Genomic DNA, 15308 nt, shown 5'->3' on the forward strand with positions numbered 1-15308 from the left:
TGTTCATTATTGTCTTCGAAAGTGGGATTTTCATTCTGTTAGCTAGGATTGACATGAAAATTTTGTAATCATTATTCAGTAATAATATAGGTCTGTATAAGGTACAAAGGTCTGATGGTTTATTAGCTTTTAGAATTGGTGTTATGAGAAAATATTTCCATGAGGGCAGAAATTTTGCTTCTGAGTGGACTTCTAGCAAAGTTTTATGAAAAAGGGAGATTACTGTTGAAGGGAAGAGTTTGTAAATTTCCATAATTATACCATCTATCCCTGGAGCTTTGTTAAATTTACTTTCTTTTATCTTGTCAACAATTTCTTTGTAGGATATAGTTTTCTGTAGGTCTAGTTTTAAGTTTTCTGGAATTTTTTTATATTGATAAGGTTTGTATCTAAGTTTATTTGGTTGGTATCTAATTTTTCTTTTTTGAAGTGTTCCATATAATGGAACTGAAATGCTTCAAGGATGTCTCCTATATCTGATACTTTTTCCCTTTATTTTCATGATATATACTACTAATGTTATTTGCTTTAGATTATATTTTAATTCTTGTAGATAAGTTATGTAGATATCTGGGGGAGGTGGCTAATGAGTTTATTTAAAATTTTTCCAAGGCTAGACAAGTATTGTGTGTTAGAATTTAATTATTTGTTTATTTAGTTCCTCTATTTCTATTTTGACTACTGGACAATTCTGATTTTTTTTTTTTTTTAGATTTTGCTGTCAAGAGTCTGGTTTGCAAGTCTAATAATTCAGATTCCCATTCTCTAACTTTGTTTCTGTACCAGCTAAGGGTCTTACCAAATAACTACACTTTTAATAAGTACCAAACCATGACTCTACTAATTTCGGTTGTATTATTAATTTCAAGAAATAATTGTAGATCTGACAACATCCAGGGTCTGAATTCTTTAATTGTCGTGATATATGATGGAATTCTAGTTGAGAGGATTAAATGTTTAAACTCTATTTGGAGCTTTATTATCAGACAGTCATGATCTGAGAAGGGGCATGGAACTATTGAGAAGTTGAGGATTTTTGTTTGTAAATCTTGAACTACGAATAATTTGTCTATTCTGGTGTGTGTTCCAAATGCATGGTCTTTATGGGAAAATAATAAGGATTTATCATCTTTTACTTTAAAAGTGTATATTAAATGAAATTAACCAATCCATCTTTTTAAGGATTTTGAAATAGTTGCTATGCGAAAAGACTTCTTGGTGGACTCAAAAGCTTCTAAGGTACAATTAAAGTCTCCTCCCAGTATAAGATTTCCTTTATAATTGTTGGAAATAAAATATAGGTGTTTTTTTAACTGTTCCTGATCCAATTCCTGGGAACCAATATAGATTAGCTAAGGTCCATATTCTGTTATTAAATTTAATTATAACAAATGCTAGTAGACCTTCTTTGTCTTCATATTTATAAATAACTTCTGGAGTGATTATGTTTTCTTCCAGAGAACTGATACTCCTTTTGTCTTTGTTCTATAGGAGGATAGAGCTAAGACTGTAAAGTCCTTTGGGTTCAAAATAAAGCTATAATTAGTCTTAAAATGCATTTCCTGGAGAAATACTACTTGTTCCTTATTTAGATTTAAATATTTTTAGTAAGTTTGATCTTTTATTTGTATTATTTAAGACATTAGCATTTAATGCTAAGAATATAAAATCCATTTCAAGTTACTGTTGGAAGAAACATTTTCTTCTTTTTTTTTATTTTGATTATAGTAGATATACCAGATTCTCTGATAACATTGAATGTTATTTTTATGTGTGTAAACTTGGGAGTGTAATTTAATGTTCTTTCTTCTTTAAATACAAGTAGGGTAAATTCTGGTCAGGCTTTAAAAAAATACTTCTATAAAGCATTAATTCTAAAGTATCAAATCAAAGTAAACATGAATTTCCCATTAAACATAGAATGAAAGTCATTCCTAATCCAATAGATAAAGATAGATCTATTGGATTATCACTCATACCTTTAACCAGCAATATTAATTGAGCTCCATATGTTAAATTATTATATAGATAATTTTCTTAAAAGATATATGAAATTCTATATTATTCAATTATTATTCTATAGTATTTTATATATCAGGATGAAATGTTAGAAATTTGAAAGTTATTGACCTAAGAGGAGAGTTTGAGTTAGTGGCAGGTTTCCCAAGAGCACTGTGCACTCTTTCAATGCCAAAGGAAAGTCCTTCTTTTAATTTTAAAATGTCAGGGATCCAGCTTGATAAAAAGAAACTAATATCCTCACCTTCTGTGTTTTCAGGTAAGCTGAAAATTCTGATGTTATTTCTTCCCTCCCTTTTTTTCCTAGTCATCTACTTTATTAACCAAGTGTTTTGTTTAAGAATCAGTTCTTTCTGTGTTTCCTCTTCCTTAATTCTGCTTTTTAAGGCACTTAGAGAAATCTCTGCTCCTGTTATCCTTGTCTGGTGTTGTTGTAGCATTTCCTTGAGGGTGTCAGCCTGTTTCTGACTGCTTGTTTTAAGATTTTCTAGGTTCTCTTTAAAATCATCCATCTTCAAAGATAACTCCTGCAGGGTAGATGCCATCTGTTATAGTTAATTCTTTAAGACAGCATCCTGGTGAGAATTCCTTGAGGTGCTCATTTTAACAAGTGAATATATCTCCAAGCTTTTTGACAGGAAATTATTTGTAAAACTTCACCAAAGTTTTAATTGTGTAACTTAGTCCTTTGTCTATAAGATTTTATACTTTGAAGAAAAATATATATATATTTTTTCCTGTCTTATTTAACTAGTTATATGGAGCTCTAAAATACTGCTGCTTTCAGTTAGCCATTCAGGATTCACCCCTTCAGAAACAATTCTTGATAGCCTGACCATTTGGCCTTTAACTAAACTTTTCTTTTGCCTGAGGGGGGTGATAACTACTAAAATGAAGATATCCATTGGAAAAGGTGAGGCTTCCTATACAAGGCTGATTTAAATCTACCATTCTCAAAATCTTTGATTAATGAAATATCTAAAAATGTAATGTTAACATCAGACCAATGATAGCCAAACCTTAAAAAACTAGTAGTAGAATTAATATATTCAATGAATTTAATAAATTTTATGGCGTCACTTTTCCAAATAATAACAATATAATCAAAAAAACATAACATGGTAGCAATGTATTGGGAAAAATCAAAATTAAAAATAAATTTCTGCTTGAAGTACCACATCACCACATCAGCAAACAAGGAAGCACATGCAACTCCCATTGCTACCCCACTAGTTTGTTTAAAATATTCCTCCTCAAAAAAGAAAACAAATGTTGCTTGAAATGATCTCCATGGGCAAAACTACAAAATGTACATCCCTGTTAGCCAAAAACTCACAACTACAAAGAATATCATTGAACAATTTAAGCTCAATGCCATGTGAGATACAGGAAAACAGATCTACTACATCAATAGTCGGCAAATACCAGCTTCCATTAGAAAGTACTGGTTTAACCTGTCTTAAGAAATCTCACAAATACTTGAAAATATAAGGAAATTTTTTCCTAAAGGCTTTGACTATTCTATCTATATATAAATCTAGTGGATGTATTTTAGATTCATTAACTGTTACTCTGGGTCTGAATGGAGGTAACTCAATATTTTTATTTATATTAGGATACCAAATAAATTAGAAATTATAGGATGTTGCACTGCTAAAAAGTTATGCATTTTATTGTCTACAATTCGTTTATGCAATACATCATCCAGAAAAGGATCAATTTTGTAGTAAGCTATATTAATTCATCCTAGAAATTCTAGTGTGACGAGAGTCCTTATTCAACAAAGAAAACATTCTGCTGGAATAATCAATAGAATTCATGATTACCATACCCCCTTCTTTATAGGGTTTCATAACCCTGATATTTCTGTTTTGACTAAGTTCTTTCAAAAGTTTATGCTCTTCTTTAGTCAAGTTCTAACTACAAAAGTTGGGTTTCAAAAAGAAATTCCTAATGTCCTGAATATATATATATATATATATATATATATATATATATATATATATATATATATTTTTTTTTTTTCCAAAAACAGTTAATATGAGATGTAGGGGTAGATTTATAGTGCTTTTCCTAGCCAGATTGTTATATAGTATATACCCATGATTTTCCCTTATATTAGGCTTGTCTGAAGAAAGTACAACAGAATAAAGGTTTCCCTGCATGTAGGAAAATTGCACGGCTCCTATATAAATTATCAACAACAAAAATGATCCAGCAAACTGTGGTGCTGTTATTTAATGCTAAACATTTATTATCATTTCTTTGTAGTAATGATAATAAATGCTTAGCATTAAATAACAGCACCGCAGTTTGCTGGTTCATTTTTGTTGTTGTCTGAAGAAAACAAAAAAAACAAATTTAATTTTCTAACATGAAGTTTGAAATGAAATATAAGTTTATGTATGTTGGTGACCGTACTTGGGACAAAAGTAAATCTCTTGTTAAATAAATCAAAAAACGTTCTTCCTGAAAGAATAGTAGTACATGTTGCTAGCATGATTATTAGTTTGAATAAAAAGTTGCAAGAATGATATGAAATATAAAGGGTTAATTTAGGAATAGTATAAAATGCTGAAAAATAGGAAGTGTTAAGTGTGCTGGCATAGCTTAATTAGATATTGGCATCCATGTAAAGGAGTATGTTATTGAGAAACAATGTCTGTAAAAATAACTGCACAGATGGAACCTGGAAGGACATCAACAAAGTAAAGAGATGTAACATCAAGCAAGACAAAGCTGGAACATCAAGTTTCAGATAGTGCTGGAACACCATGTTTCAGATAATGCAAGATTGAGTTTCCCTGGATGACCGAACTTGAAAGAACCAAGGACAAGGAAACAAAGAAAAACTGTAATACAAAGAAAGAACTGTTATACATCAGACTTTGAGAAAAAATAACAGACTTTTTGGTATAAATATAAGTGTGTATAAACAAGCTTTGGGAATTTGCCACAGAGAGCTGACAGCATCTGTGTTGCATGCTTGTAGATCTGAAAGGAAAATGTAATAGTAAAATGCATATTAACTGAAGCAGTTTGTCAAAGTCTATTTATTGTACTTAGTACAATACAGTAATAAGACTAGTTGGTCACAATAAATAGTTAAATATACTTTGGTATGCATGCATGTAAATGCAAGTAACAGCAAAAAACCAACAGAAGGCAGTATATAATTCTTCACATCCATTTTAAGTTCAGTATAATTAAAAATGTTAAACCCGTTATGAATACTTACTATATTTGTGTCAGCATTGATCATGTCTTTAGACGTTCCTGTGGGGTTACTAGAGTCAAACTCCAGTGAAGACATATTACAAATAGGTGGTAAATTAGTAAACTGTGTGTCAAAATCTAAAGAATCATTAAAATCAAAAATGTTAAAAGAACTTAATTCCAACTTTTCTTTCTCCTGCCTCTCCGCATGATGAGTGGGACTTGTCTATTATGTTGCTGTACTCTTGTCCAACTGAGGGATTCTGTTAAGCTAGCCTCTCTGACCGCTTCAATGGTGGTGCTAGGTGTAACTCTAAAAAATCATTGTAAGAACTGGGAATCTCACTAATGTTGTTCTTTATAGTGTTATTATCCCTTGCTGTACTGTGTTGTAAAAATTCCTTTGTTTTGGGTAGGGGATAAGCCAAATTCTGCTGATAATCCCCCACATCTCAAAATGTTTTTCTAAATTCCCTTTATTAATATTAACAAACTTACCAACCTTAAAAACTTTTTGGTACTGTACCTGATTTACTTCTAATAACAAATCATTAGATAGTTTCTTACTCAAACAATACAGTTCATCCAACAATATTTGCATTTTATTCTCACTGTCAGTAATGAGTAGTCTCATAATTTTAAAGCCACACTGGTTGAGCAACTTAATAAGCTCATGATGTAAAACACACCTCAATTAGACTCCAATAGGGAATTTATATAGCCTCAGACCCTTAGGTACTATATGAACTGATGTTTAAAATATGCATTGTGTAGCTGCAAATAATTACATTTAGAAAGTTGTCTTTCAAATAGTCTTAAATTACTGTTACAAGAATGGTTAGTTGAATTATTGCTAACCAGATGGAAGTCCATTTCCCACGGTATCCATTGCTCATAGTCAAACGAAATGTCAGTTGGCGTACCATTTGCAAAATTGTTCGTCCATTCTCTAATATTAGGTTGATTTATCCCAACACAGATGTCTCTCTCTCCTTCCAAGGCTGCATTTAGCCTTGCTGTTTGTTGTTGTACCATAGCTGTATACATTGGCCACAAAGTAGTTTCTTTCTGTTGAGTCACATGGGGGGGGTATAAGGACGTTCTGGTATGTCCATGGGTTGGTACATACCATCAATACAAATATCTGAGGGGCGTGAAAGCATACCAGAGTCACCAGGAAACTTGGAAGTATGATGAATTAAAAGTTCCACTAGATGAGGTAGATCCTCAACAGGGGTTCTCAGTGAAGATTTGCCAGAAGCAGATGGAGTAAGGGAATCATGACCCTCATTACTATTAGCATCATTCCTGCTACATCATACAGTAAAAAGCTCCGGTGTGGACATAGTTACAACTCCAAAAATTACTGAAACCAAATAAATGAAACAAATCAGCCATGTGCAAACCAAAATCAAATGAAGGCTGATTGACACACCCACACATCAGACACTAGTTACTAAATGCAAAACTTTAATTTAAATTAATAGTTGATAACAGTTAAGCATTTTCTATCCTAAGGACATCATCATAACTGTTGAGCAAGTAAAACCCATTTATTTAAATACAGATTAATTAATTACAAATTAAGTGCTGTCGAACTAAAGTGAAGCAATGAATAATTTATAAATACCATTAACAAACATTTTAGTAAAAAGTCATAACATGCACAATTATGCAATAATAAAATACTTAAAACCCTTTAAAACACAAATATTGATTGCTTAATTCACATACTATAACTTAGAAACACTCAATTTTTAATATGCCATTAAGGGAAACATTATCGTTTAATGCTAGATGTTCAATAGCATTTAATCTTAATTGCCACAAAAGTTATTAATGTTCAATTGTTTATTTCCAGGGGCCACCTCTGGGTGATTTTGTAACACCTGATCAGTTACCACAAAGTAATATATGATGCTGTTAGCACAAACTGTTTTGTGTTTAAAAAGAGCATTGGTATATATTTTTTTGATTTAATATATTATTGTTATGGAATTCATTTCCTAAATTGATGTTCATTTTTCCTATATAGAAACAGTAACATGAGTCACAATATGCTAGGTACACTGCACCATTACTGTTACAGTCACTGGGTGATGTAAAAGTGAACTTGTGATTAATAGTCCTAAGAAGAAACTCATTTCCTTCAAAAATGTATTTACACTGGCCACATGTTCCACATTAATTTATGTGGGTAGTTTCTTATTTTGTAGTGTCGGTGTTAAAAAAATTATCCCTTTCAAGTTTCTCTGTAATGTTCACATGCCTAGAGTAAGTGCATAATGGTTGACTTTGCTTGACTTTCATTAGACAGCACTTAATTGATTTGTAATTAATTATTCTGTATTTAAATGGGTGTTTTTTACTTGCTCAACAGTTCTGATGAAGTCCTTAGGGATGAAAGCACTTAACTGTTATCAACTATTATTTTAAATTAAAATTGCACATTTAGTAACTTGTCTCTGATGAGTGGGTGTATCAATCAGCCCACACTTGTTTTTTGTTTGCACATGGCTGATTTTTCTTGTTTATTTGGTCTCTATATGATTTATGCTTCCTGCAGGAAGGTTTCTGTCAAGTAAATAACTGGTGCCAAAATCATGGACTAAAACTAAATGACTAAAACATGCATTATTGTATCTTTAGGAAAGTCATCTACCCCAGGGAACTACCACATTGACAATGCACCCCCTAAGAGTTGACCCAGTTGCTTGGAATTTGGCAACTTATGTTGACAGAGACCTAACCTTTGACCAACATGTGTCCATTGTTGCAATAAAGTCCTATATTACACAGCTTATAAACAAAAGGACTGTGTGTAGTTCTAGGGATGTCATTATACATATTTACTTATTCCTCATTAGGACAGTCATTGAATATAATGCCTCCTTTGGCATTCACGAAGAAATAGGAGCCTCAAAAAGTTTGACGTATACTCAGTTTATTAAAACAGAACACGTTTTTGTCACCCTAAAGAGAGTAACTTCATCAGAATTGAAGGCAGAACAATGATGAAACATTTAAAAAGTGTGGTTAAAAGTTCTAGCCAATCGCTATTTCCTACTAATTAGGAAAACTGCAAAATTTAAAGCTATAGTGGCTAGAAAATGTATACGTAAGAAATTGTATGAATAACAATTAAAAGTATAAAATAAATCAAGCAGAAAATTGTATGTATACACACATAGCAACTCTAGAATCGAATAAACCAGAATGAAATACAAGTACAGAAATCATATGCAAGTACAAGAATTATCAGTAGCATAGCTGTAAACGATTTACTACCTGTAAATAGGTTGAAACACTAATCTATAATAGTAATATAAGGCACTAGTGTCCCCATAAAAGATCCTTTCAAAACATAAATCAGGGTTAAAGGACCAATATTAACTAAGTTTAAAGTCTCAAAAAACTCTTAAATTTCAAAAAGCAAGTGATATTGCAATTTTTATTAAGAAGAGGATGGGAAAATGCATTTAACAACAACTGCCATTCAAGTTCACGGCATTCCAATAATATCGAAGTAGGTCCCCCTCTTGTATCAAGCCGTAAGTGGTCTATAGCTAGAAATTGAAAAGAGTGGCCTGGTTTTATGTTAAGGTCTTTTACTTGTGGAGCGTGTAGCATGTGCAAACACGTAAAAACAAGTACATTTTTTGAAATAGCGGGTAGAAAATATTTTATCAAGCATAAACTAGATTGTAATTCGAACAACATATTTTATTTAGCTTTGTGTAATAATTGTAACACATTTTACGCGGGAAAACCAGACCGCAAATTCCGTGATAGGATCTATAAGCATATGTACGCGGTCTCTAAGAATCAGAGTGACAATGCTTTAGCTAAGCACATTAACATAAAACCTGGCCACTCTTTTCAATTTCTAGCTATAGACCACTTACGGCTTGATACAAGAGGGGGACCTACTTCGATATTATTGGAATGCCGTGAATTTGAATGGCAGTTGTTGTTAAATGCATTTTCCCATCCTGGTCTTAATGATAATTGCAATATCACTTCTTTTTGAAATTTAAGAGATTTTTGAGACTTTAAACTTAGTTAATATTGGTCCTTTAACCCTGATTTTTGTCTTGTAAGGATCTTTTATGGGGACACTAGTGCCTTATATTACTATTATAGATTAGTGTTTCAACCTATTTACGGGTAGAAAATCGTTTACAGCTATGCTACTGATAATTCTTGCACTTGCATATGATTTCTGTACTTGTATTTTGTTCTGGTTTATTCAATTCTAGAGTTGCTATGTGTGTATACATACATTTTTTCTGGTTGATTTATTTTATACTTTTAATTGTTATTCATACAATTTTCTTACGTATACATTTTCTAGCCACTATAGCTTTAAATTTTGCAGTTTTCCTAATTAGTAGGAAATAGTGATTGGCTAGAACTTTTAACCACACTTTTTAAATGTTTCAATATTGTTCTGCCTTCAATTCTGATGAAGTTACTCTCTTTAGGGTGACAAAAATGTGTTCTGTTTTAATAAACTGAGTATACATTAAAGTTGTTGAGGCTCCTAGTTCTTCGTGAATAGCTGTTTGGTTCCTGTTTTACGTTCATTGTGTTCGTTTTAGTTGTTCCAGTGCTTTTGGGTTTGTTTCATATGGCGACAGGAACACCAAGCAGCCCAGCGAGCCCAAACCTATTTGGTTCGACTAGACAACCAGATTCTACTGATTTAGCCAACTTATTGAGTTCACTTACTCAACGTATGGATATTTTAGCGAATCGTTTTGACATTTTGGATAAAAGATTTGGAGAAGCAACTCCTAGTTGTAATGCTGTGTTGCATTGCAACAATTCTGTTCTTAACAACCAGAATGTTAATGCAACTAGTAATGCTGGCAGTGACCAGGTGGGACCGAGTCTTAATTTACCTTCTCTCCCCCCAGGACAAGACACACGAGGGGAGTCCTGTGCAGTACTCACAGACTTTCAGAATTTTGGCAATGATACAAGGCTTATTGGTGCTCCTTCTTTGTCGGAGTGGGTGAACCACACTAGTAATTTAGCCATTGGCTTCACTCCTAATTTGGAACGACCGGCCTCTGCCACTTCGCTTACACCAGTGAGTATGTAAGTTATTTCAGAAAAATTGAAACTTTTGGATTTTAAACTGTTAAAACTTAAAAAGCTACAGTTAGAAGTAGTTTACTTCAAACAATGTTTAACAGAGAAACTGGTGCCTAAAGGCCTGCAATCTCATCAGTTTCCGACTGGTTTAATACCAGATTCTATTTTTTATAAAGAATTATTGAACTTGTTTGATTCTTCAGGATTCCTCTTGATGGAACTTATGATAAAACATTATGCTCTTCAAATAGAAAGTCTTACTACTGAAGTGAATGACTTGGACAATGACATTAGGTCAGATAGTGATTTCCCCAGATATAAATACGATTATGGCAGGGTCTTCACTAGCATAGACCAATTGCTGGAGAAGTTAAAAGCTAATAAAATCTAGAAACTGCACCGCAATCGTGTTGCTTATTCTAATGGGTCAGCGTACCCTAAGCCCCAGTTAACACAAGTTTGGCAAAATAAAAAAACAAATTAGTGGCTTTAACAATATGATTTCAATTTCGCTCTGAACATTCTAGTGATACCAACTCAAATGTGGATGTTAATAATGCACAAATTGCTGAACCATTAAGATGTAGCAAAAGACTGCAGTCTATTAATAACAATAATAATATCAATGCTAACACTCATAGACCACTTACAGCTTGATACAAGAGGGGGACCTACTTCGATATTATTGGAATGCCGTGAACTCAAATGGCAGTTGTTGTTAAACGCATTTTCCCATCCTAGTCTTAATGATAATTGCAATATCACTTGCTTTTTGAAATTTAAAAGTTTTTTGAGAGTTTAAACTTAGTTAATATTGGTCCTTTAACCCTGATTTTTGTCTTATAAGGATCTTTTATGGGGACACTAGTGCCTTATATTACTATTATAGATTAGTGTTTCAACCTATTTACAGGTAGTAAATCGTTTACAGCTATGCTACTGATAATTCTTGCACTTGCATATGATTTCTGTACTTGTATTTCGTTCTGGTTTATTCAATTATAGAGTTGCTATGTGTGTATACATACATTTTTCTGGTTGATTTATTTTATACTTTTAATTGTTATTTATACAATTTTCTTACATATACATTTTCTAGCCACTGTAGCTTTAAATTTTGCAGTTTTCCTAATTAGTAGGAAATAGCGAATGGCTAGAACTTTTAACCACACTTTTTAAATGTTTCAACATTGTTCTGCCTTCAATTCTGATGATGTTACTCTCTTTAGGGTGATGAAAACGTGTTCTGTTTTAATAAACTGAGTATATGTTAACGTTTTTGAGGCTCCTAGTTCTTCGTGAACAGCTGTTTGGTTCCTGTTTTACGTTCATCGTTTTTTTTAAAAAGTGATGTTAATTGAACCTTTCAACCCTGAAAATTTCCCTGCCAACAATTTTAACTGCCCTACACTTCTTTCATCAACCTTGTGTTTAAAGTCACCATCCCTTAAGTCTGTTTCATCCCATGTGCCTTCAGTTTAGCATTCCTTTCCCTATTCGTTGCTGGCATTCTTGTTCAGAGTCTGCCTGTAATGTCACATCAAATGCATACAACATTTTTTTTATCTGTCTCCTCCATCCTGTTTACCAGTGTAGTCCAGCACCAGTATGAACAGCAGTGAGCTCAGGGCTGAATCCTGATGTATACCCACTCCCACTGGGAAACACTCTATAAGATCAAACATTGTTCATATTTGACATAGCCTGCACTAATTCTACCAATGTTTCTGGGACTTCAAACCATTACAGATCTGCACAAATGAAGTTTTTTGTTTCATAATCATATGCTTTCTGTAAGTCTAGGAATGCCCAGTTGGACTCTTTCCTCATTGCTATCTTGTTGTCAACTATATATCTCACTACGAATATTCAGCAGGATTCAATAAACTCTGTACAGGCTTCTTGCCAAGCCTAGAGGAAGTTTATGTATTTGCGTGGTGAGCAGCCAGCGCTAATTACATACTCATGCCACATACCATGTTTAAACATAAAGAAGCATGGTTTCCTGGCAGGCAAAAGTGTTGGCTGCCAGAAAACCATGTAGTGCTACATGGATAATGAACCTGTTTCCCTTACAGCAATCTAGGTTAGCAGGAATGAGTGGAATGTCACAGTGAATACCAGGGTTTATCCTATAGTAATGTATATGTTCCAAACATAGTACAGGACAGTACATACACTGCAGAGTACTGTAAAAACCCATTCAAGCCATTCTGTACAAAAGTTGCTTGAATGATATGTAACGGTACAAGGAATGCCATTTAAAATAAACAGTCAGGAGAAGTGTTTGTATTGCATAGGGACACACAGATGAATTGCAGGAATGAAAAAAGGAAAACAGGTGAAAAGTTAAAATGTACAGCAGATGAGGGCATGTAAATGGAAGACAGTTGTATCAGGAGCACTAATCACATATTAACATGGTAGAGCACTGACTTCATGGTAAAAATGTATATCATGTGACTGTCAGACAAGGTGACATAACAATGGAGACAATATGTCTTTGTGAGGTAAGTATCCTGACAGGAACAATGGAGTGGACATCTATAAGGGATGTAATACACAACTGGGGTTGGATGCATATTGTGAAGCTGTGCAAACTGATGCTTGAATATGAGTGTAATGTGAGCAGAGGTCTCCAAACACTGGGTCACAGTTACAAGCCCATGGACATCAATAAAAGAAGCATGTACAGTCATGAACAATATGAAAATAATACCACCAGTAATACTATGCCTCTGATACATCATATGTGATTCTGAGTGATCACAGATGGTTCTGCACAAAACACACTTGTACAACTACTACATGTCAGCAATCTATGAAGGTAAACAAGCACATGTCCTACTGATACTGTAACATCTGTTGCAGATGTTAGGAAGGACACTGTTATACCTGTTTGTGACATTATGATAAATCCAGGCTAGTTCACTGCTGTGCATGGCATATATATATATATATATATATATATATATATATATATATATATAAATATATATATATATATATATATATATATATATATATATATATATATATATATATATATATATATATATATATATATAAATAATCCACACTATTATGAATGTAACCCATGTTACTGATGTTGTCAAACACCTATATATGTACTGTGTGCATCATCAGAACAGGTATCACATATGCATCTGGTACAATACCTCGATGGGTGTTCTGCACCATCAGACAGTAATGTTTATGCAACAAAAATACCTAGATATGGCCAATAAGATGTGTGACACCTCAGTGTGGCAAAGGTTTTACACTTCAGGTATGCATCCCTGAAAGATATGTAGTGTGGTACATGAAGAAGGCTGCATTCTACTCAGTTATTGGTGTGATGAAGGAATGTGATATATGGATATATTATGGCCTTCGATGTGGATTTCCGGCACATACTCAGTAGTTGGGTAACATACAAGAGAGTGCTCACCACTGTGGCCACATGCTGGTGGATGTTCCACATACCATATACCACAGGGCATAGGGCTCATACCAGTTGGTCTGCTTGTAGGGAGTGATGCCTACATTATCCTTGGTTTGTGCCTTTGTTTTCATAATATAACAAATCTCTCCATGTTTTTGCTTCATCTCATGTTTTGTCATGGCTGCAGCAGTAATCTTTGGTGTGTGTGTTGATACTGTCTGCATTATACTAATATTACAGTGGGAGTCAATGATTGCTCACAATCTGTAGTACTCCAGACAGCTGTTAGAACACAGGATGTGTATGTCAATCTTGATGTCTGTGACTTAAATAATGAACAGGAGAGGGCCTAGGAGGCAGCCCTGATGTATGGACCTGATGATTGGAGCACAGATATATGTCACTTTGAACATTTCAACATATTTAGATGCCACATATCTGATCCAGTGATCTTCCAACTTGGTGATATAGCTATTTATGGCCACTTCTGACAGCATTGAGTGAATACCTCAGTGTAGATTTGTGTCAAATGCCTTGGCCTGGTCAAGTTTCACAGGATGATAGTGTTCTCATCATGCATGCCCTTGATGACTTCTGTCAGGGCATCTAATAGATGTAAAAGTCATGGATTTAGCATTAGCAACTCGCACATGTCTGTTGCACACAGCCAAGATATTATGAGTGTCATTATAGAAAAGGTCCATGATTTCTCACCAAGAAAATACACACCCTACAAACCATGCCATGATGTATGTTGATAGACTGAAAGCACTGTCACTGTAATCTGCATCATGTAGGATAAAGTGACTTGTGCCTGGCCTACAGGCCAGTCTCTGACTCTGCCCTGATGGGAATACTGCACATCTGCAAATTAGCTATAGCTGATGACATCAGCTGGGTCTGGTAAGGTGTAAATGGTAATAGCAGTTTCCCACATGCTGGTGTAAAATGCTCTCTCTCTGGTATCAAGCAAGTACACAAACACACACACATATCAGTTGACTGCAGTAAAAACAGAACCCTTACTTATCTAAGTATAGACTGGAGAAGTCAATACTTTACACAAGAACCGCAGCACAGGTCTAACCTTTACAAGGCCGCAGTACAACTTATTGTGGATGACATCAACAGTGGATGCTGGAGTGAAGATGTTGAAGACCAGCATGAAATGGATGTGTAGGCATGTGCAAGTGTCAAAAAATTGGCAATGCATGGGATTGGAATGGTAACTGCCAGATGCACACTGATGCTCTTCTGACTACATAGACACAGACACCTCCCATTTGTCTGCCATGAAAAGAGAACCCCTACTTATCTAAGGACACAGAGTGGAGAACTCAATACTTTACAGAAGCACCACAGCACAAGTCTGATGTTTACAAGGTTGCAGGGCAACTTATATTGGATGACATCAGCACTGGATTTTGGGGATGAGATGTTGGGAGACCAGCATGAAATGGATGTGTAGGTGTGTGCAAATGCCAAAAAACTGGCAACCCATGGGATTGGAGTGGTAACTGTAAGATTC

The sequence above is a fragment of the Protopterus annectens genome, chromosome 8.part0, assembly GCF_019279795.1.
Source record: "Protopterus annectens isolate FY-2018-M chromosome 8.part0, PAN1.0, whole genome shotgun sequence".
Classification (NCBI taxonomy): domain Eukaryota; kingdom Metazoa; phylum Chordata; order Ceratodontiformes; family Protopteridae; genus Protopterus; species Protopterus annectens.